At 39.0% G+C, this 24,296-nt stretch overlaps 1 pseudogene; it reads right to left on the bottom strand.

The window, feature by feature from the left end:
* Window positions 1-23,464: 23,464 nt before the first annotated feature.
* The window catches only part of LOC114696444, a 64,353-nt pseudogene continuing 63,521 nt past the window's right edge, over window positions 23,465-24,296 (bottom strand).

Raw genomic sequence — 24,296 nt, 5'->3', positions numbered from 1 at the left:
AGGGAGAACACACCCAGGAGGGAGTCAGAGGCATGGCCACACGTCCACCCAGCAGCCTGGCTCCTCAGCAGCCCTATGAGCATATCTGAATTTGTATCCCTCGTGGGATTATAAGATTCTATTAGAAATGTCTAACACAATGGCTATCTGTTCATTTCTTTGAGTACTTGAAGAAATTTAGTTAGTGCAATGTTCACTAAAGCAGGTCATTATTCATAATATTTTATAAATGAGGAAACACAATGTATCCAACCCAAATCATAGTCAGCTAATCGCAAGAGCGATTTGAGTTCTGCCTGATCACAGATCAGAACCTCAGAGAGACAGTTCCAGTCACAAAGTTGATCAATGCCAGATTCCATGTGAAGAAAAGTTTGTACCTTCATCAACACCAGATCTACATCAATACAGATCAAATGGACAGTCTATCCAGTAAAAATGAAAAGCAATAGAAAACTGAATAAAAGCAATAGAGAAAATATAAGCACGTATTAATGGATGGATAAATGGGTAAGATAGATGATAGATTTTACATACACACACACACACACACACACACACACACACACACACTCACACACACACATGTATATGTTGCACAAAGACTCAATCACTTTATTAAGAAAGGTTTCCAGTGCAGGCTGCTCACAAGTGAGATCTGAAACTTTTCTAATCAGTAATAATTCCAAGATGAGAACCTGTCCATCTAATATGCAGTAATCATGAATGGCTGCCTAGGACTGCTGCATTCTAGGTCGTATTTTGTTAAAAGAGCAAAATCCAACTCAGACATTAATGGTGATACTCCAAATCCTTCCAAGCTCTAAAAGCAATTTTTTCACTTAATTACTTTTTCAGGACTGTAAGGCACTCAGGTATTCTCTTTCTAAATATAATTGTAATTCTCTATACTTATTTTCAACATTTCCACCAAGGTATTTAAATGACTTGTTGGTTCCTTATGCAATATAGGTGTCATTACTATATTTCTATGTTTGAATATGCTATTCCAATAACCACAGAAGCATGCACACACTTGTGCAAAACTACACTGACTTTTGTACTGCAGTGGTGCATGTGTTCACTTAAATTCCTTCACAGCTATTACTTGCATGGGCACACATGGATGAATGGATTTTATAAGAGAGTGGATTTGCATTCAGCTTTTCTTTTTCTGGTCTCAATTTAGTTATGACCCGGCCTTCCTGTCTCTAACACTTTTGGAAATAACACCCACTGACTGAAAGCATGGGAGTAACTCACATCCTCATTTAAAATCACAGAACATTGGTATGATAGTTTGAATGGGAAATCTCCCCCAAAGACTCATGTATTTTAATACTTGGCCTGCTATTTGGAAGGAACATGGAATTTTTAGAAGGTGGAGTCATGCATCACTCAGGATGGATTTTAAGATTCTATAGCTTGGTTCTACTTCAGATCCCGTATCACCGCTTCCTGTGTGCATCTGCAACCTCTCTGCTTCCTGCCCATCAAGCCAGCCTCATGCTGTGCTGTCATGATGTGACTACCATGAATGCTCTATCCTTCTGTAACTATGAACTAAAGTAAACCCCTTTCTTCTCTAAGTTTCAGTTTGTTAGGCACTCTGGCATAACAACAGAAAGGTAACCAATACAATAGGTGTATATATATATACATGGCGTCATATATATATATATATATATATATATATATATATATATATATGGCGTCATTCAGATTCTTGAGAATTCTGTTTAGATCTGTATCCCATTTTTAATTGGATTATTTGTTTTTTTGATATCTAGTTTCTTGAGTTAGTTTTATATCTTGGGTATTAGTCCTCTATAGGGTGTGGAGTTGGTAAATTCTTTTCCAATACTGTAGGCTGCTGCTTTTTCTGATTAATGGTGCCCTTTTCCTCATAAAAGCTTCTCAGTTTCATGAGTTACCATTTATTAATTTTTGAGCTTAGTACCTGTGCTATTGATGTTCTGTTCAGAGAATCTTTTCCTTATGAATGAGTTCAAGGCTATTTCCCACTTTCTCTTCTTTCAGGTTCAGAATATCTAGTTTTATATTGAGGTCTTTGGTCCATTTGGACTTGAATTTTGGGCAGGGTGATAAGTATGGATCTATTTTCATTTGTTTACATGCAGGCATAATGTTTGGCCAGCACCTTTTGTTGAAGATGCTATCTTTTTTTCTACTGTGTATTTCTGGCTTCTTTATCAAAAATTAGATGGTCATACATGTGTGGATTTATGTCTGGGTCTTCAGTTGGATTCCATTGATCAATGTTATTTGTTTTTAAGCTGATACCATGATGTTTTTATTACTATAGCTTTGTAGTACAACTTCATATCAGGTTGTAGCAGGAAATCAGTGAGATTTCCAGCAGTTCTTTTATTGTTCAGAATTGTTTTAGCTATCCTGTTTTGTTGTTGTTGTTTGTTTGTTTGTTCATCTGAAGCTATAAATTGTCCTTTCAAGATCTGTGAAGAAGAATTATATTGGAATTTTGGTGGGGATTACACTGAATCTATAGATTACTTTTGGTAGGTTGACTATTTTTATTATGTCAGCCCTACTGATCTATGATCATGGGAGATATTCTTAAGCAAGAGGACCCACTTCAAAAACTCCATACCCTCTCACTAATATTCTCCAATGGACATTTGAATACAGTCTTGTTTCCTTTCATGAAGCTGTTGAAAGGAAATACTTGAACAAAGGAGAGTATAAGGCTCCACCTACCAGTTTCCCAGTTTCTGTGTCTTCACAAAATGTATTTGCTACATCCTCTGCCCCTGATGTGATAGTTTTGTAAAGTTGACTTTTGCAGGTCACAAAGTTGTGCCTCAGGTCATGCCGGTGAAGTCCTCATGAGGGCTATTAACCCCTGTATATCAAGAGATCAGGTGTGTGTGGTGTTGGGCATTGCTTCTCTTTTCTTCTCTACCAGAGTACAAAAAAAATAATAGTGACCACCTAACCTAGAAGCACACTCTTCTCTGACAGGGGAGACGAGGGCACTTTGACCTTGGTTTTTACAGTATGTAGAACTTGCAGAATTAGATATTTATTATTTCACTTGACAAGTCTATGATAATATGTTGCAACAGACCAAACTAAAACAGCAATTAGAACATAAATATGGAAAGGTTCTCACCTTATTCATTATTGATTATGTAAGTTTTGTTTAATCTTATGAAAGGCTTGATGTATTAAATACTTTTCTTATTTCTGTAACCAAATACTAGTCAGGAAGGAATTCAGGAGGGGCTAATTTGGGCTCACAGTTTGAAGGTATCGTCCATCATGGTGGGCTTGGTGAAGAGTCAGGAACACAAGTCTAAAGTCAGTAAGCATGCTGCAATGGATGCTGGTCCTCAGCTGTCATCTTTCTTTTATTCTTTCATAGACTCCAGACCACGGGATGCTGCTGCTTATAATCATGGTGGGTCTTTCTACCTGAGTTGACCTGACCTAGAAACTCCCCTGTACATAGTACATACACAATCCCAGAAGATTGTCTTCTGGTGGTTTCCAAATCCCATAAACGTCACAATATTAACCAGCACACTCATGTTCCACAACAAAAACAAGAATAACTGTAGCTACACAATATTCATGAAAATTACACAGAATAGAAAGATCTAAAGTGTTTGATGGGTTATCAGTGTTCCCTAAGGGTTAAATATATGTTCTTAACTCACTTTTACCTTTGTAATATAATTCACAATATGTTCAGACAGAAGTCTTTCAAGAGATTTCCAGAATAACAGTATTTTAAATAACACATATTACCAGCCATGATTCCTGGGCTGATCAATGACACTTTAAATTTCAAAGTTCTTTTCAGGCTTAGGAGGCAATGTCCTCATGGAAGATCTGCTACGACAGAAGAAATAAAGTGCACAAACAAAAACACTACACTGATATTTGAATCTAAAGATGAAATTATTCAATTATGTTATAGCTAATTTATATATCAAAGTTTATAAATAATGTTTGTCTATTAATCAACTTACCATAATTATTAAAATAACCAAATCATGTCAACTGATTCCACTTTCTTGGATCAACATACGGAGTTGAGAGATCAAGAATTTTATACAATTCATTAGATATGATTGAGTTTAGATGTGTTATTTGGTGACTATTTGACATTCTTCTTCTAGAATGAATGATTTTCCTGAAAGTAGAGAGAAAAGAAAGCTCTTGATCCAAGGAGATCTGTGAGCACCTAGAAGAGAGTGGGGTGGAATTGCTGCAAGAAACCAAGAAACTAAAGTAAGATGGGCTTAGAAAAGGTTAGCTGCACCACACAGTGAATGTTGGCAGTACCACGCGAGGGTGCTGTTTGGTAGAGTCTGGATAAGGGCGCTGTTTACTCACCCCATGAATTAAGATGTTGATGTGACATATTCCACTGTTGCATCTGGTGACTAATTTAATTAATTTAGGAAGCCATGATATTTATTCAAGCACATATTCTGTCATCCATATCACTCTGCCATCGACCCATATCCATTTTGCACTTACTGCTTGAATTTTCTCCATAACATCACAAAAGATTGTTTTCATCATTACATATGGCCCCTTTCTGTATTGTATCCCTTTCTCCTCAATGCTCACGTCCCTTCTTCAGTTTTCTGTCTAGGGTTGGATTTTCTTCCCCTTGCAAAGTGCTCGACTCACACAATACAATCTGTGTAGTTTAGAACTGTGGAGCTAAGTCCTAATCTGGAATTGTTCACTCATTTATCACATACCACAAACACTGCCACATTCATATACCACAAACACTGCTGCATACAAACTTCTCTGTGTTTATGGAAATGTTTGATTATTCAGATTAAGCCCTGGTTGGCTTTGCCACGCTAAACTAATTTTCTTTCAGTTTAGTCTGGAAAACTGTAGTTATTAAGAGGTAAATAATGTTTAGCAAGATGCTTGCAGATACACCATTAGCATTTTAAAAGGCACAACCCATTTCTCTTCTGTTTCCTTAGCTCCCACTGAACTTCAGCCCATCCTCTCTTCCTGAATAGAATATATCCTTTGAAGCAGTTATGATTGTCTCTCACGCTCGTGACTCAAGGTAGAACAAACAATTTGTTCCACAGCAGTTGAAACAAACACAGTGTCCTTTCCCTGAGATTCCTCTACTTTTCAAGGTCATTAGCGCCTCTCCACATTTTTATGACATTACTTGCCTCACTGTACTTCTTGCCCACTCTAAGATTATTTTCTGACACCCAGGCTCTTAAAGTGAATTCAATGACCTGAGATTGGCATCGGCCTCTTTGCTGTCTTTCTCGGCTCATGTTTTCTACTGAATTATCGGCCTTTGTGTTTAATAAAGAAGGTAAGCTAATGAGGTTGTTAGGAGATGAGATATTGTCTGATGGATAGGCCATTTTCCCTCAGGGACCTTCAATCCAAAGGGGTCAAGGTCGCAAGGTTTAGGACAGTGTTGGTCACTTCTGTTCTAAGGGCGGGGCTACCGGGTGACATGTCCTGTGCTAGGGCAGCTCCTGTGTACGGGTTGTTTCACTTCCTCGAGCCAGCATTAGGTCGTGACACCACCACCAACAGTGCAAGACTGAAATCGTCCCAGAGCTTCACAAGTGTGTGGAGTGCTCCCGAAAGCACGAGGCATGCAATAAACATGCATTTGCCCCTCTTTATGGTTTTCACATCCAATCTTTTCTTTGTTTTAAGCCATATATTTATTTATTTACTTATTTATTAGTTTTGCAACACAGCTTCTCATATGTCCCAAATTGACCATGAACTCTCTAGGTACCTGTGGGTAACTTTGAACAACTCCTGATCATTCCCTCTTCACCTCCAAAATGCTGGAATTATAGTCCTCCACCTTCAGGACCTGTTTGTCACCGTGCTGGGGACCAAATCTAGACAAATGCTCTAATCAGCTGAGTCGTATCTCCAGCCCCCCCCCCCCCCCCCCCCCCCCCCCCGTCACTGTTCTGTTGCACTGTCCTAGTTAGGTTTCTTCGTTGGTATGATAAAAACTGAGCAAAACCAACATGAGGGAGAAAGTGTTCATTTGGCTTACAAGCTTAAAGTCTGTCAGCTGTGGAAGGCAAGACAGGAACCAGGAGGCAGGAACCAAAGCAGAAGCAATGGAGGAGTACTGCTTGTCAGTTTGTTGCCCTTGGCTCGCTCGGCTTGCTTTCTTACCCAACCCAGGACCACTTGCCTTACTCAGGACAGTACTGCCACAGTGGTCTGGGTCCACCCACACCAATTAGCCATCAAGAACATGTCCTAAAACCATGTCTACAGTCCGTTGGAAGCAGTTGAGATTCCCTTTTACCAAATGTGTCCACGTTTGTGTGGAGCTGACAAAGATTGTGGCCTTTACCCTTAAAACAGGATTAGATCCTGATGAGGAGTAGAGTTGTACCATTCATCCTGACTCACTTCTGATATCCCTGTATCAGAAAGAAAAGAAAGGTAAATTCACAATAGTATTCAAAAAGTTTAAGGAAAAAAATCTACCTTAGATTTAAAGTTTAGCACATAATAGAATCTCCCACTCTGTGTCCCTAAAAGAGTAAAACCCTCACTCAAAATTAATATTATAAGTATCTGTTCAGCTATGTCAAGCATTACATATTTTATTTTTATAAACAGTTCCATAAATCATCTTAAATGTTACTTCTCTAACTGACAAAAATAACAACAACAACACGGATTACAAATAGACAAAAAGAGAGACATTTTAACGGAGGGAAACCATTTGTGCTCTGCCAGGACCCTGAATGGCAGGGAATGGCTCAGCAGCAAAATCTCCCCTGGAGAGCTAGGGCCCTTTGCAGTTAGTGCTCTTGTTCTTTTTTTCTGCCTTGTATGTACCTGCTCAAACACACAGATATGGGGCCATACGATCTGTGGTGCTCCCCCTTTCATTTTTAGTGACAAATGAAAATTCTCTGGATTTTGAAATTTAGCATCAATGAAAGCCTGCTGAAAACCATCTTTCTCCTCATTCTTTGCATCAGCATGATTGTCAGCCACAGCCGAGAGCTTGGCAGGCTGCCTGTGGGCATCTGATGGACTGGACTAATGACTCATTAGGTTTCCAAGTAACACCTGTTATTAGCATGCTTGAAACACCAAGTGTTGAGTCTGCAGACTGGCTGGGGGGCCAGCTTCAGTCCCGCTGTTTGACAGGCATTGACAGAACTCTCCAAAGAGAAGGTACATATACATTTGGAAATATTCTGTTTTACTTGCTTGGTAACATATTTTTTCCATGGTTGATAGAAGTGATGTGTTGCACTTAGGCCGATGGATTTATTTTTAACACTTTCAAAGATTCCAGGTGTGTGTGTGTGTGTGTGTGTGTGTGTGTGTGTGTGTGTGTGTGTGTGTGTTAAGCAGGTGAATCTTCTAATTGTCTTCTAATTCTTTTCTTCCATCATAATGCAAATATTGAAGAGGTGCACCCTGTGACTTTAGATGATGGATGGACAGAAATATGCCATGTGTTCTTTGAACTGGAAATACTTAAAGTGGGTAGGGCTGAACACTGACCCAGTAATTAAAGTCATCCAACATCCTTTGAGCTCCTGTCAATCATGCAGCAGTGATGAATTTGGATGAAAATTAGTGCTCATAACTCTGTCTGAATATAGCAGCATATCTATCACTTGAAGGAATGGATAAGTTGTTCAGTGGACAGCACTGATTTGTGAGCATAGTGCATAGGTGATTGCTACATTCACCAGGTGAGTTATAGGGTCGTATGGTCAAGAACTTCTATAAAATCACAAACACTAGCTTTCTCCTGAAATGATATCAGGTCTTAATCCTTTCTCCACCTTATAGCTATTGTAAGTACCTGAAGACAGAAGGGGACCATAGGTGTGTCGTATTGATAGGGTGTTTGTGTGCAAACATAGGGCCCTGAGTTTAATTCCCACAACTATGAAAAAGAAAAAAATCAAAATATGTGCATAAATGTAGATAGATAGATAGACAGAAAGGTATGTAGATAGGTAGATAGATAGATGATAGATAGACAGACAGATAGATAGATAGATAGACCTATCTTAAAATTATCTTGGGCAAACTTTCAGCCACAAAAATCTAAGTACTACAGAACCACAGATAAAAATAATATTCAGAAATACGTCAGAAAAGGAGAACACCAGAATCACATAAACATGAATAGTTTTATTACAGGAAGATTATTAAGTGGGGTGAAGCTGTGGACAACACCCAGATGCAGGAGAAATGTTTCCTGTCTCCATCTGTGGGGCAGCTTCAACACTTGACCTGCCATGGAGACTGTATACACATATAAAGTTTAATCACTAACATTTAAGATTTATGGTTTTTAACAAATGTAAATTTAGTTTTAGTTACTTACTTCTAACATCTTTTATTGAGTCTATAATTCACTATTTATATTTATTGAAATATGAATGATCACTTATATTTGCATATTTTCTAACAAAAGTCTTTGTAGTTTAAGATTTAGTATTCCTTTGAACACTTTGCATAAATTTGAAGTTGGGCAAGTTATTGATAAATGATTAATCGCATTACATGTAAATATCATTTCAGTAATGTCAGCCTTTGTTTTAAATAAGTCTCATGGTTTTAACTTGATTTGCTTAAAACTTACACAGTTATTAAATGATGCAGGGAGGTCTCCAACCTAGGTCCACTTCTAGGTAATGTGTTCATTATTTTTCAACGTGATGAATTTAAAATCTTCAGAACAAACTCAGTTAAATCTTTTGTTTAGTAATTAATTAATCTGTTCTGTTAATGAGTTGAAAGTCATGAAGATGTTCTCATGCTTAATGGATTGAAACCATATTTCTGACTAATGTGATTATAATAGGATTATGTGAACCATTTATGGTAACTTGTATGATGACCCTGGGCATTTGGCTTTTTACTGAGAAGGAATTACAATTATTTTTAAGTTCAGTGTTCAGTTTAGAAAATTAATTGTATTGAGATCTTGGATGAGAAATACCTATTGTTTAGTGGACCATAAGAAGAACAAATTCAGATTTCCCAAAGGGTGGTAGATGTACGTGATGAATTATTATTATCTAGCCATGAAAAATAATTAAGTTTTGATACTGCTATAACAGGTTTGATTTGAACAGATAAAATATCACTACACCATGGAGGGAAGAATGGGAACCCTCAGAACTGAAGTTTGGACGGTGAATGATGTCATCAATGAGCCAGGCATGCTCTGATGATTTGCTCTATTTGAATCAGCCATGACTTCATACTAATGTAGCTCCACCCACACATGTAACCTGGTTGGTGGCCTTGGTCATATCCTTGATCACAACAAGTGCGAGAAGACACAGAAATCTTCAAAAGATGTCATTCAGTAAGACTGTCTCAAACTTCCCTTCCTTGAATACAATAACCACCAAGTTCTGATTGCCAGCAAGAGTTTCCAATGGCCATCTAAAGAGCATCATGATTTGAGTCACTCCATGGATCAGCCTGTGTCTATCATCATGTTAGTTACTAAGTTTAATGCAACTTCACCAAGAATTAGAAAATGTTTTTTTTCCTTTTATTTTATTTTACAATACCATTCAGTTGTACATATCAGCCACGGATTCCCTTGGTCTCCCCCATCCTCCCCCCCTCCCCTTCCAGTTGAAGACAGCATGAAGTAATCACGACAGAAATTATTTAATAAAATTTATGGAATAGAGATCCAGACCAAAAAAAAATCTTTTTTTTTCTAAAGACAGGTTAGAATGGCACAGGCTAGACCTCACTTGGCAAGCAGGCTCTCTGCTTGTTCCTGCATATTTGACTGACTGTAAGTTCCAGTCTTACGTCTGGGAAGCATCACAAGGTTGTGTCCCAGCCTTGGGATGTAACTCCAAGATTCAATCTGTTAGTGCAGGTGACATTCCAAGTAGAAGATGATGTATCAACCTCAGACTCTTGGGCAATGCAATCCTGGATGAAAATTAACCCGGCAGACATAATTAACGTTCATGGGTTATTAATTGCTTCTTCAGGGAGAATGTGCTCATTTAGAAAGCTTGATTAAAACACACACTTCCTTAATTTAGTAAGGTAAATGGAGAAGAGAGGAATAGTTAAATGATTTTTTTTTTGATGAGGTCTTCCAATTTTTAGTGGTTGTAGTGTGCTAGATTTCTGCCACTTCTCTCTTTTGTTCAGAACTCTGTTAATCATCTGGGACTTATATAATGAAATATTATGTACTAGGTAGTTCAAAGAACATTTATTTCTTATAGTTCTCAAAACTGGGAGTCCTAGATCAAGGTGCGAATAGACTTATTTCTAGGTAAAACTCATCTATGGCTTCTGAAACTTGTATAGAGAATTAAAGTCTCCTTTTATTTTGTTGCTGAGCCCACACCCAAAGAGTTCATTTGAAAATGATTACCTCCAAAGCTTCACTTTCCAATCACTACATTGAGTTTTAGGACTTCAAGATAAAGTTGGAGACAAAAATATTTATAGCATAAGAAAGTCACAAATTAAATTAGGTTTGGAGTCAGGAAGGAGGGTGATGTTCAGTGTACCAGATTCATGAAAGGCTAGATGATACATAATGTAAGAATCAATTTAATAATATGCTCCTATACATTGAGAACTATCTGCAGATAAGCTGCATGCCTGCCACAATGAACATGGTATGCATTGTATTTAAAACATTAAATGGTATTTTTAGTGTGGGTGAGTATTGTGGGTCATTTTGTTATTCTGTAGGCATAGAGAAAAGCACAATACTAAAGAATATGCCATAAAACAACAGAACTATTTTCTATGTGATTTCTAGAAGTCAGAAACAGAAGTCAAAGTGTAGTTTGGAGAAAGAGCCTCTGCCTCTGCAAGCTCTAACAAGGAAAGCTCAGTGCTCCTTCCAACTCTGGATGCACCCTGCCCTCTGCAACTTGTGTTTCCAAGCTTCAGTCATGTGATCTGTTGCCTCTGTCCCTTTGAGTTATAATCCCCATCTATTTCCTATAAAGGTTCACCTGATGGATCCAAGAACCATTAAATCCATGATGACCCCATTCTTATCAATTACATCTATAACTATACTTTCGAAGAAGTTAAATTTGCATGTGACTAGAACAAGGAGACACCAAGACTTCTTTTTTGAGATACCATCTAACAGATACAAAGAACACCTGCCCCAACTTTCTTAATCCTGGCACCAGATAAGGGCTGTGATTTGGAGAAACAGGTGTCAATTTTTAGATCCTATTGTGCTTATTATGTGCTAGAAACTGGCATACTAAGTTCATAACCAGTGTGTATATGAAATTTCAGTAAGGATGTTGAACTTTACAGCTTATTCACCTTCTGGCAGGCTTATGCCTGCTTCTAGCAATACCCGCCACAATGGTGCTAAGACTAAAATCTGTTTAAGAAAAATTAGATGGATTGAAAAGCTAACCACCTATGAGTGCTTGAATTCTATGAGCATGTTTTGTCGTGTTTTCCATTGTGTGAAATCTCAGCAGGGCTCTCCCTTCTCATAAATATACTGAAGTTCAGGCAGAATTATACCACATCTGGAATTAAATGAAAATGTGACTTCTTAGAGCTATGACTGTGGACTCTCTGAATAGAACTTCATACCTACTTTTCAGTGATTACATATGCCACAAATATGTACTTGAATAGAATAAAAACCTAACAAATTCTTATTTAAATAACTCAAGTCCTTGAGTTAGTTAAAAATGGTATTATTATTTGGAAATATTTTGTGTGGATTCAGATAAATGCTGAATACCTATTTTTCAATAATAGAAATAAATGCATTATCCAAATTCCAAGATTTCGAAGGAACAAAACATTAGGTCCAATCATTTGACTTTGAATTGCTACTTATTTTAGTTATGAAGGTCTGTGTAAATCTGAAAGCATTATTTTAACTATTTGTTTGATCTGAAAAATTAATATTGAGTTCCTATCTTTACATGTTCTTTTCCTTTTAGATTAGTTCTTTGCTAAGCAATGCCTTCATCCTAAGTAAGCATTGGAAGAAGAAAATTACTGTTGCTTTTTGTAAAGTACTGATATATTTAAATGGTAATTAGGGGCTACTGTTGAAGGTGTTGGGGTCTAGAATATAGCAAACAGCATTTGTGGTTGAATACTCAAAGCAGAAGCTAAGAAAAATAAATCATGTATAAAAGTAGCTTAAAACTGGTTAAAGCCGAACAAGAAGTTTTCTGCCAACAGCCCTGTAAATGCACATACTCTCTGGCTTTTGTGTGGTATTGGATTCCGGTTTTAGACAGAGCCATTGGGGTCTGACCATTTCCTTTCTTTCTCCATGCCCAGGGATCAAATTCTCCTGTAAAAGAACTTTGCAGCAGGAGTCTCAGCTGGGAGCGGGGTTTTGGCAAGAGCACCAGGCAGATCCACTTGGTTACCTCTAGCCACAGCAGTGCCACTGAGTTTCTAACTAGTATTTAGATGAAATATCTTCCTAAATATTAAAAGTGCCTTAATTTGATCGGTATGGAAATGTGTTTTTCAGTCACAAAATAGCAAGCAATAAATATGGAAATACTCAAGAAGGTTGAATGTTTCTATGGCGGTGGATTTCATTAATAAGTCCAAGGAAAAACATTAACTGCCTGTGGTGAATTCCATTCTCAACAGAAATCACATCCCTGGAATAAGGGACCCTTATTCCTTAATATATCCAGAGATTCATGGGAAGATGTGACCTGGCAGGGCAGGACCTCTACAACAGGCACCCATTTTCTGTTAAGCAAAATAGTGGCAGACATTTTCCCGAATCTATACTGTGACTCAGGATTTTCCACACACGTCAACATGCAGGGATATTACTGAGCATATCACCTCAAAGCTTCTTCAGCTTGCTTCCACATTTTCCTTCTAACTGATGTAACCCATGCATATTTAATTATCTCTTATATTAGTCTCTATCACAGATATTTCAGTTCCTTCGTAATGCTTTAAATTAATGTGTTGCCAAAAAGCTTGACCGAAAATCATACCAAAGATAATCAAAGAAGTGACAGGGAGTGTGTCAGAAGAGAAAAGAGAACACTTGCTTGTTAACTTTTTGGAATTTCATTTTATTTTTATCCTAGTATTTCGATGTTTTGAGAGTCATGCGTATACTTCAATAATATTCACGCTATCTTTCCCCTTGGACTCCTTCCAATCTATGCTACTCTCCTAACATCCTGTGGTATCTTTTTGTTGTTGTTGTTTTAGTAACTCACATTATTTCATTCTGTGCCTCTCCTATACTCACAGGTTTGGGGCCGTCCACTGAAGCATTTTAGACCTACTGGGAGTCTCACCCTTAAAGAACACTGACTCTACCTTCACCTGGAGTCATCAACTATCATAGTTCATCATCTAGGTTTGGGGGTGTCTGAGCCCCTCTCCTCTCCATGTCCTCACGCTGACTGATCTGGTCTTTTTCAACCACAGCTGCCATGAGCACATGATTGTTGCAGACGTCTGGTGTCTGCAAGACCCTGTTTCATACTGATCCTCTCTGTCTGCTGATCTCACTGGCTTTGTGCCCCCTCTTCCAAGACCATCCCTGAGCCTCATGGGGAGAGCCGTGATCTAGATATCCCCTGGACACTTGCTCTGCAACTTTGACTAGTTGTCAGTCACCTTCAACTGTGCAAAGAAGTGTCTTTGATGGATTCAGAGAATAATGTTCCTCCCAGAAGCCATAGGTTGTCAAGCAAAACAGATCGACCAAAACTACTATCATGTAGGAAGAAGAAAACTCAATTTGTCTGTAGGCAAGTCTGTGGGGCATTTTTTTTTTATTACTGATTGATGTTGAGAGTGTACAGTCTACTGTGGGTGGTACCTGGGCAGATGACCCAAGGCAGTATTAAAAATGCAAGCCTGCTAAGCAAGACACAAGTAGCAAGCCACTGAGCAGCATTCTTCCACAGTCTCTTCATCAGTTACTGCCTCCAGGTTCCTCCCTTGATTTACCTCAGTGATAGACAGTGATGGGTAAATGTAAGCCAAATAAACCCTTCCCTTCACAAGATACTTGTGGTCATGGTGTTTGTCAAAGTAACAGAAAGTAACTAGAACAGACACTATGGAAGCTAGTCCACAGGGAAGAAATTTCCAGGTCAATGCCAGGAAGTTGATATCTCAGGGTGACTGACCACTTTCTGGTTGGCCCTCTCCACAGAAAGAAACATATCTGTTACTGTAAATCTGGCCAAGAACTCATAGTTGGGAGCACAGAGGTCCCAGAAGTGATCTGTTACTATTGTTCTACTAAGTGGAGATGGTAACACAATTGTAATTTAAAATCATATTCTATATCCATGGTATAGTGCTTGTTAAGTTTACAAAAATGAAATAATAAAAATACAGTGTGATATTACTTAAACGTCTCTTAAAATGACCTGCACTGACAGTGTTCATATAAAAACATCAAGTGCCATAGAAGTTTTACAGCTTTAATTCAAAATATTGCAAGAATGTTAGTCTTACCATAAGTAAAACAGATTCATCATCATAATTAAACCAAATTCTTTTACAAACATGATATAAAACTATATTTTCTTTCACTTCTTTGACTCACTAGTTAGCCTCCCTGTACATCTATCCTTGGCCAACTGTGGCTAAAACATTTGTTTTTCCTTTATACCATCAACACAGATATAGATGTTAACATATTAAAGTTCACATATTTTTATTTCTATTTGATTAAATCTGATTCCAGTTTTAAGGGGGAACTTACAGCTGGAGTTTTTTGTATTTTTATTGATTAAGAAGAGAACTGAGAAAAGCCGGGCGGTGGTGGTGCACGCCTTTAATCCCAGCACTCGGGAGGCAAAGGCAGGCAGATCTCTGTGAGTTCGAGGCCAGCTTGGGTTACCAAGTGAGTTCCAGGAAAGGCGTAAAGCTATACAGAGAAACCCTGTCTCGAAAAAAACCAAAAAAAAAAAAAAAAAAAAAAAAAAAAGAAGAGAACTGAGATATTCATCTTTCCTGTTTCCTTTAAGAAACTATAGCCATATTTTTGTCTAACGTCTTTGGTCCTTCCTGTTGCTCAGTCTTGGAAGCAAATCCTTTATCTCCAAGTGTATCATTTTCAAAACCTGTAAATTAAAGAAAACAATTGTCGTTTATTCCTACGGGAGTTACTGTGTGGATTAAGATAATCCTCTGAAGGAAAAGTTTATTGCAATTTCTGGACCATAACATGTAGTAAGCACAGCTCTGCTGTTTGCATTTATCACATAATAAAATGTGCTGTTGTGGAAGCTCTTCTTCTGAGGATCTTGACCCTTCCAGAAACACAGATATCCATCTCCAGATAAATGCCTCCTTTGAGTTGATGTATATGGAGTGCTTAGTGATCAACTTTATGCAACTTTGGGGTCTTGTCTTTCTGTTTCAAAGATGTTCAGGCTATCTTGCAGCAATGAGTGATTGGTAGTCATGGAAACTTAACAGAGACAAAAAATATGTAAGTCTTCTCATTAAAATCTTCTATGGGTTCATATCTCTCTCTCTCTCTCTCTCTCTCTCTCTCTCTCTCTCTCTCTCTCTCTCTCTCTCTCTCTCGCCTTGGGTGTCAGGCCTGATATTAAAGGAGTAAGAGTTTTGTGGCTTTGAACCACCTCTAATTAACAAGAGTTTCCTGATCCTTCCATCTTGTAAGAAAAGTGCAACACAGCCAGGATGCTTCTCTGGTGCACACAGTCACCACTATTCAGGCAGGCTAACTAGAGTCAGACTACTTATTGATTTATTGAAAATATTTTGTTAAACCATTCTGTTAAGATTTTCTAAAACAAGTTAGTATCACCATGAATATAACATTTATTTTGCTTCCATATTTTACTTGTATATATATATATATTAACTGACTTTTAAACAAAGTTGGAGGCAATTCAAAACATTTATTATTTTACATTGATTTACTCATTTGGTCAACATATATTTATTAAAAATCGGCCATGTGCCAGGTTCTGGGTCAGTAATGTTTGTCACAGCCTGGTTCTCCTGGGCTTCTGGTCCATGTTGTCCAGCAAATGTACCAGATGTGGACGGGGCATTGGAAAGGAGGGTGGGTTCAGGAAGGGCATCACACTGCTGTGTGTGCTGCTCTTAGGGAAGGTCTCTTCAACAGGTGGTACTTGCATCAGTCAGGAGAGAAAGTGGAGTTAACCAGGCAATCAGAGGTGTGGGTATTTCTCTCAGCCTGAGAAATGCAGATGGCAAAGTCTTCAGATGCAACAGAGCATGGCCCATGTTGCAAGCAAAGACAGGGTGTGTGGCTAGACTTCAGAGGTAAAAGAGACCTCCCACCCCTTTAAAGAGTGTGCATCTTTACAGAGATCACAGGTTTTTGTCAATGGCTTTTCAGCATCTAATGAGATGATCATATGGCTTCTTTTCTTTTGGTTTGTTTATATGATGTATTAAATTGACAGATTTTCATATGTTGAACCATCTCTGCATCTCTGGGATGAAGCCTATTTGATCATGGTGGATGATTTGTTTTGATGTGTTCTTGGATTCGGTTTGCCATTATTTTATTGAGTATTTTTGCATCAACGTTCATGAGAGATTGGTTTGTAATTCTCTTTCTTTGTTTCATCTTTGTGTGGTTCTAGTGTCAGGGTGACTGTAGCCTCTAAGAAGAGTTTGGCAATGTTCCTTCTGTTTCTATTGTGTGGAACAATTTGAAGAGTATTGGTATTTTTTCTTTGAAATTCTGGTAGAAATCTGCACTGAAACCATCTGGGCTTTTTTGCACAGAAGACTTTTTAACTGCTTCTGTTTCCTTAGTGGTTATAGGTCTATTTAAATTTTTATCTGGTGTTGATCTAAGTTTGGTATGTGGTACCTATCAGAAAATTGTCCATTTTTTTTGGAGGGTGCCTGAGCTGGCCTACCTTAGTAATCAGATTGGTGAATACCTCAATTGTCATCATAGAGCCTTCATCCAGTACCTGATGGAAGCAGATGCAGAGATCCACAATTAAGCACTGGGCTGAGCTATGTGAGTCCAGTTGAAGAGAGGGTGGAGGGATTATATAATCAAGGGGGGATCAGGATCATAATGGGGAGACCCACAGAGACAGCTGACCTGAGCTTATGGAAGTTCAGGGACTCTGGACTGGCAGCTGGGGAGATGGCATGGCACCAACCTAGGCCCTCTGCATGTGGGTGACAGTTGTGTAGCTTGGTCTTTTGTGGGGCCCTGAGCAGTGGGACCAGGACCTGTCCCTGATGCATGAGATGCATGAGCTGTCTCTTTGAAAACTATTCCCTGTCCTGCAATGCCTTGTTCAGCCTTGGTGCAGGGGGAGGAGCTTGGTACTGCTTCAATTTGATATGCCATGCTTTGTGGATTCACAAGGGAGACCTTACCCCATCCGAATGAAGATGGAGGAGGAGTGGATGGGAGGGTATAGAAGGGAAGTAGGGGGAGGGAATGGGAAGAGAGAAAGGAGGTGAAACTGTGGTTGGTATATAAAATAAAATAAAGAAAGAAAAAAAAATGATCTGGAGAGATGGCTCACAGGTTACAAGCACTGGCTGCTCTTCCGGAGTTCCCGATTCAATCCCTAGTGACAACATGGTGGTTCACAACCATCTATAATGAGATCTGGTGTCCTCTTCTGGTATGCAGGCATACATTCAGGCAGAACACTGTATGTATAATAAATAAGTAAACCTTTAAAACAAACAAACAAACAAACAAATGAACACAAGAGACAAGATTTCTCAGCAGGTAAAGGCACTTGCTAATGACCTGAATCTGATCCCCAGGCACCACATGATGGAAGCAGGGAACTGACTCCCTTTAAGTTGTCCTCTTGCCTTCATGCTGTAAGGTTTATGGGAGAGCAAGACCACCAGACCGCAGTGAGGACAAAGGACAAGATTTTATTGAGCTCTGATGAGAGATGAAAGAGCAGCCCCACCAAGAGGAGGTTGGATTTTTATTGGATGGTTTAGGTTGGGCAGGAGAGTGTCAGGAGAGCACTAACTGGGAAGGGAACTGCTATGAATAAACTGTTGTAAACAGAAATTTCTGTGAGGGAACCTCTGGGCATTGAGATAATTGTCTTGGGTCAGATTCCTGAGACATGCAGAAAGTGCAGTTTTTATCTCCTTGAAGGGGATGGTTCTCTCTTAAGCAGGTACATAACACTTCCTGTGAAGAATGGCATGCATGTGCACATGCACACACTATTTAAATGTAAAAAATTCCATTAATATCCATTTTATGAGGAAGAAATTGGGAACTGTAAATATTCTACTAACTCAATTTTTAATTGTATCGGTATGGTCCTCATTGTACTGAATAAAATCTGTGTCACTGATGTGGACAGAAAAAAAAAGAGATCACAGGTATTCAGGAGAGAAACTCAAAAGTTTGATATTTTGAATTAGTTTTGATGGAATCATATTGAAAGGTGAAATCATGAGGGAGAGAGAGGAGAGACATACAGAGAAATTAAGGGTAGGTTGGAATAGCTAGTCAAGTGTGTTCATCGTATTGATTTTTACTCAGTGGAGTTTTTGCATTCATGACTGAGTTTCTACTTCTCAAAAATATTTGGCCCGTGTGTGTGTGTGTGTGTGTGTGTGTGTGTGTGTGTGTGTGTGTGTGTGTATGTGTGTGTGTGTGTGTGTGTGTGTGTGTGTGTTTTAGTTTGTTCATTTGTGTTTGCGTGTGGAGGGCAGAGTTCAATGTAAATCATCTTTCTCAATCACTTTGTAGCTATTTTTTCGTGGCAGTGTCTCTCATTGATGCTGGAGCTCACTCATTTAGACAAACTGCCTAGGTAGATTCACTCCTGTTGCTGCCTCCCAACTGCGGGATTGCTGGGATGGCTGGGATGGCTGGGATGGCTGGGATGGCTGGGGTGGCTGGGGTGGCTGGGGTGGCTGGGGTGGCTGGGGTGGCTGGGGTGGCTGGGATGGCTGGGATGGCTGGGATTGTTGGGATGACTGGGATTGCTGGGATGGCTGGGATTGCTGGGATGGCTGGGATGGCTGGGATGGCTGAGATTGCTGGGATGGCTGGGATGGCTGGGATGACTGGGATGACTGGGTGGTTGGGGTGGCTGGGGTGGCTGGGGTGGCTGGGGTGGCTGGGGTGGCTGGGGTGGCTGGGGTGGCTGGGGTGGCTGGGATTGCTGGGATGGCTGGGATGGCTGGGGTGGCTGGGGTGGCTGGGATGGCTGGGGTGGCTGGGATGGCTGGGATGGCTGGGATGGATGGGGTGGCTGGGATGGATGGGGTGGCTGGGATGGCTGGGATGGCTGGGATGGCTGGGATGGCTGGCATGCACCACCACTCTCAGTATTTACATGGGTGCTGGGGATCTGAACTCAGGTCCTCATGCTTGCCCTGCAAGTGCCTTTCCAGCTATGCTATTACCCAAACCTCTGCTTTCCCATTTAGTTACACTTTTACTCTGTAATACCTGGTTTTCAACATTTTCTTTTTTTTTACTGTACAGTGTTTATGAGAAAAAAATGTTAAGTTCCCATCCATTCCACTTATATGGGTGTCCACTGTGCTACTGCTTATAATGGAAGCTTATCTCTTTCTCCAGTAGTTATTTTTAATTATTTATTTTATTTTTGAAATTGTGATATAATTGTATCATTCCCCTTTCTCTCCACAAACTGCCCCATATACACCTTCTTATTAATATAATATGAAATTGCAGTACGTATTTATTTAGAACTGATCAATGCTGTCATATAACTGTAGCCTTCCTTTTATCAAACACTGAGAATGTTCTAAGAACCACGTGATAGATTAAGTTTAAGGAGAGGTGTATTCAAACGGGGGATTTTTTATTTCCTTGCCTGCCTGTTCTTAAATGTATCTGAAAGTCCAACATGAGGCATGGAAAGAAGGATAAGTGGGTAAAATGCTTGTCTTGCAAGTGTAAGGACTGAGGGTCACACCCTCTGTACCCACATAAAAGTGAGGAGGCCTCATGGCCACTTACAATCCCAGAACTTAGAAGATGAGGTCAAGCAATTCTCAGGCCAAGCTAGCTAGTTAGACTAAATGGAATCCATGGTCTCCCCATCAGCCAAAGTCCTTGCCTCAGTAAATGCAGTGGAGAGATGACTTCTACATGAATGGAAACAAAAGTGTAGCTGTGCACACATGCATGTGAACAAACTTATATAAACCTACACACGTGTGCACATGGACCTACCTGCAGATACAGTGTGTGCTTACATATATGGGGACACTCATATGTATAATGGGGACACCTATGTATAAGCCCCCTAAAACAACATAAGAAGACACAGAGGACATACAATCTCTATCATCTCTATGTACTTTTCCAGTGACTTGGTTAGAATAGGCTGAGCTGTAGCAAGGATAAAGGACACCCTCAGATGCCTTGACTCACACATTGAGAAATGAGAGGAGGACTTGAGGGACTTTTGTAATGAAAATCTACATATGTCTTCCCCCTGAGGAGAAATTAAGAATCAACTCACAAACTGTGTTAGTCAAATATCAACACTTAATTCTTTGGTTTGAGTATTTTGAGCTTGGCTGACTCGGTAGACAATTCAAAGGTCTTATAAATATTAGGGATCTGACTGAAGGGATCCTATCCTTTCTAGAAGCTACAAAGATATATACTGTATACTTAAGCTTTATTTACTTATTTGATATTTATTTATGTGTCAGAACTGACTGACTTTGGAAAAGGTGTAAAGCTTAACTCCACCTCTCCTAAACATTACTAACTGACTCAGACATTGTGTCTCATCCAGTCAGAATAATTTTGTAATAAACTTCACTTCAGTTAGCATGTAAATGTGTTCTGTGTTGTCTGGAGAGGGTTGAGGATGAATTTAAGGATGAGAAAAGGAATTTAGGGCAAAAAGCTGAGACATTCTGTAGAATGCAGACAGTAATTTTTATTTATTTCCTATTTCAGGGTAAAATGTTGTGTAATTAACAGTAATAAATGAATGTAATATATCCAATCTATGGAATAGGAAATGCATTACACATAACATATATGGTATAGATCACATAACCTCTCATTGTTTGTGTCTAGGTGCTGTCACTTGCACATGACTCAGTGACTGCCCAGTGAGTCTCAGTGCCTCTGTTGGGCCTATTGTGTTCTCTACCTGGGGCAGAATTCTCAGGTCCCCAGAGTCTGACTGGATTCATAATAGCAGCTGTGCAACTTCTACTCAATCTTTTCCATGCATTTGTTTTCTTCAGTTAACCACTTCAATCACAGGTGCGTGGTAACATCCACATAACATGTGTGGACTGGATCTCAGGGGCACTGCCTTCAAAGGAATAATACTGAGAAGCAATGTGTTCACACAGCTCTTTGAACCTTCAAGGTATCCACGGAAGTGCTTTACAGGATGGCATCCTTTATCTGGTTTTATGGACCAGAGAAACTCTAGTACACTCAATGCTCCATAAGCCCATGAACATCTACTCTCACATCTTTTGTGCATTGTTTTCTCTTTTATTCAGGAAAGATTTGGGGGGAAACCAAACTTGAATATCTCACTTTATGGAACTGAATGGTTTTTAAATTATTGCTTTAGCTTGCATCCTTTCTGTGAAATGTGTAAGTCTTTTTGATTCAGTAACAAATACTTGGGAAATGGTTTAACTGATTAACTGGAATTATGTTAGTATTGTAAGCACAGCCTTAATTACCCAGGGTCGATGAATTCAGCACTCTTGCCAATTCATTTTGCCCAGGGGGACCCATGTATTTCCCAATACAAACTGCCAATGCAACCCTGCCTTATTTCACTTTAGTAAAATGACGTCCTGATATGTTTTTGTCAATCATCATATTAAAATATTCATTTAATAAAACACTTTCTATGTACAGTTGTTGATGTTAATGGCTAGAAAGTATACAGAATAAAAATGAGAAAACATTGAAAATCCAACACACTGTGATTTTCACACAAGTATAAATAGTGCAAACACTATGTTCATACAAATACAGATATCTAAGTACTATGCCAAAACTTATCTCACAGATAAAAATTAACAAAACTTAAAAATAGAATCAAGACAAATGAATTTTTTAAAGATGTTTCCATTAAGGTATAATTGGCCAAAAATCAACTGAACATGTAGAAAATATATAGTATATCTAGTTATAAATGTTTTGAAGCCTGTAAAATCATGACTGTTAAGATGATGAATTCCTCCATACCTTAAGACACAGTCTCCTATCACTCAAGTTCTGTTTAACTCTTAATGTACTTCAGATGCTACAGAATGGTTTAAATAGATAAATAGATTTAAACATTATATGTGTGTGTGTGCGTGTGTGTGTGTGTGTGTGTGTGTGTGTGTGTGTGTGTGTGTTTATATGGAGTCACAAAATACCTGTTCCCCTTTGGTCTGTCTTCCTGATCCAATCTCAGTACTTCACAGTTTATATATGCTGATACATAGAATGAAGTTCATGCACTTAAAAATCTTAAATGATGTTACTTGAGAATAACTTCAAGCTTATGGAAACAAAGAAACATAAAACGTAGAATTTCCATATCTGTTCATACCCTTGACCTCCCCTGTGAATAGTGTCTTGCACATTGTACATCTGCTGTAATTGCTGTATTGACACTACTGCACAGTTCATATCTCAAGTCCAGTGTCTATAACAAAGTTCCCTCTTGGTGTACTACCCAATGTAGGTTTGGACAACTGTACAGTGTCATATATCTTTTATTATGCAGTTTGAATAACCAACCCACTCTTCTAAAACAATCTCCTTACTGGTCTATCTCTTTGCCTCAATCAATGTTCATTCAAGATCTTTTTTTACTGATTTGCAGTTGGGTTTTTACAGACTGGTTTATCTTTCTAATTGGGCAAGTAGGTAGACATATCAGACTGACTTCTATCATTTATTAAACTACACTTCATGTCACTGTAGTTCATTCTTCATTAACCAATAATATTTTTACCTGTTTATTCATTATTTACCTGTCAAAAGGAATCTTGGCATTTTCTGAATTAGTTTTATTATGAATAAAGATGTCATAAACACTTGTTTGAGTGCTTTTGTGTAGCAGTGTTTTCAATGCCAAATCATGTAAAATATCAAAGAATGTAGTAATTTGTAGTGGTTTGCTCCATCCATGACCTTGGGCTGAAAGAAGAGGTGGTTCTTGCCTTTATACTTGACCTCTTAAAAGGAGGTAATGACCATTACCTCAGCCATTGGTCTCTTTCCTACCCAAAAGGAAACAAACAAACAAAAAAATTCATTAAGTGAACCAAGCCCAGCTTCAGGTGAGCCATCTGAAAAGGCTGGAGTGGCCCAAACAATATAACATAGATATGATCAGTAAATGCTGAAGACGGCTGGCTCATAATCAGAAAGAATATCCATTCCTCACTGGCAAGAGAGGAGGCAGAACCCAGGCTTCTAAAACATGTACCAACAAATCCAGGAGCTCAGCTGATTATAATCCTGAAATGTGGGATTCTACATAGGACAGTGCTGGTGAGCATACCATTCTTGAGAATAAAAAGCACAGAATGACTCCCTGGCCCAGGAAAAGAGAAGCCCATACCATGATGTTCCAGATTGGCCTTTTCTGGATATCATTGACAATGAACTTAAAAAGCCATTCCAAAGAAAATGAATAATAGAGCACTGGGAAGAAATAGCTCAAGCAGACAGAGAGGGCCTATTCATGCACTACAGCTGACTAGGAGAAGACACACAACATGGCAGCAGACTTGAACCTCTTCAAGAAAAACCAGAGAAGGTCCTTGTAACCACAGTAGGAGAGCCAGTCATGAACCAACACATTCCAGGTCCTGTTAGTAGTTGGAGTGTGATGTAGAGTTCCACCATTCCTTACCAAACATCCTGTCACCAAAGTGTAACATCTCAGCAAAGGCATTGAGCCAGCAGTGCAAAAAGGCAAAAAATGAAAGCAACAGTAACTTCACACTTGGCAAGATGGAGTTAATTACACAGGACAAGTGTGGGATGACTCAGGTATGAGGGCCAGTGGGCTCAAATCAGTAATGAGAACCAACCTGGTAATAAGATACTTCCTGAGAACCAACCTGGGTCTGCCCAAGAGCCTTAGCAACAGTAGCTGAGACATGATCAAAGATGACCTGGACCAATGAGAGGCAGCCATATCATACCAACAGATGCATATTCATCAGACCTATCCCTGGGGCAGGGTAGAGGGTATATAAGACTTCCTCTTCCTGAAGAAACTGAGCTTGTTGTTTTCAAC

This window comes from Peromyscus leucopus, chromosome 16_21 (assembly GCF_004664715.2).
Source record: "Peromyscus leucopus breed LL Stock chromosome 16_21, UCI_PerLeu_2.1, whole genome shotgun sequence".
Classification (NCBI taxonomy): Eukaryota; Metazoa; Chordata; class Mammalia; order Rodentia; family Cricetidae; genus Peromyscus; species Peromyscus leucopus.
Note: the sequence above shows the minus strand (reverse complement) of the source record. Positions and strands in the feature narration are given on the sequence as shown.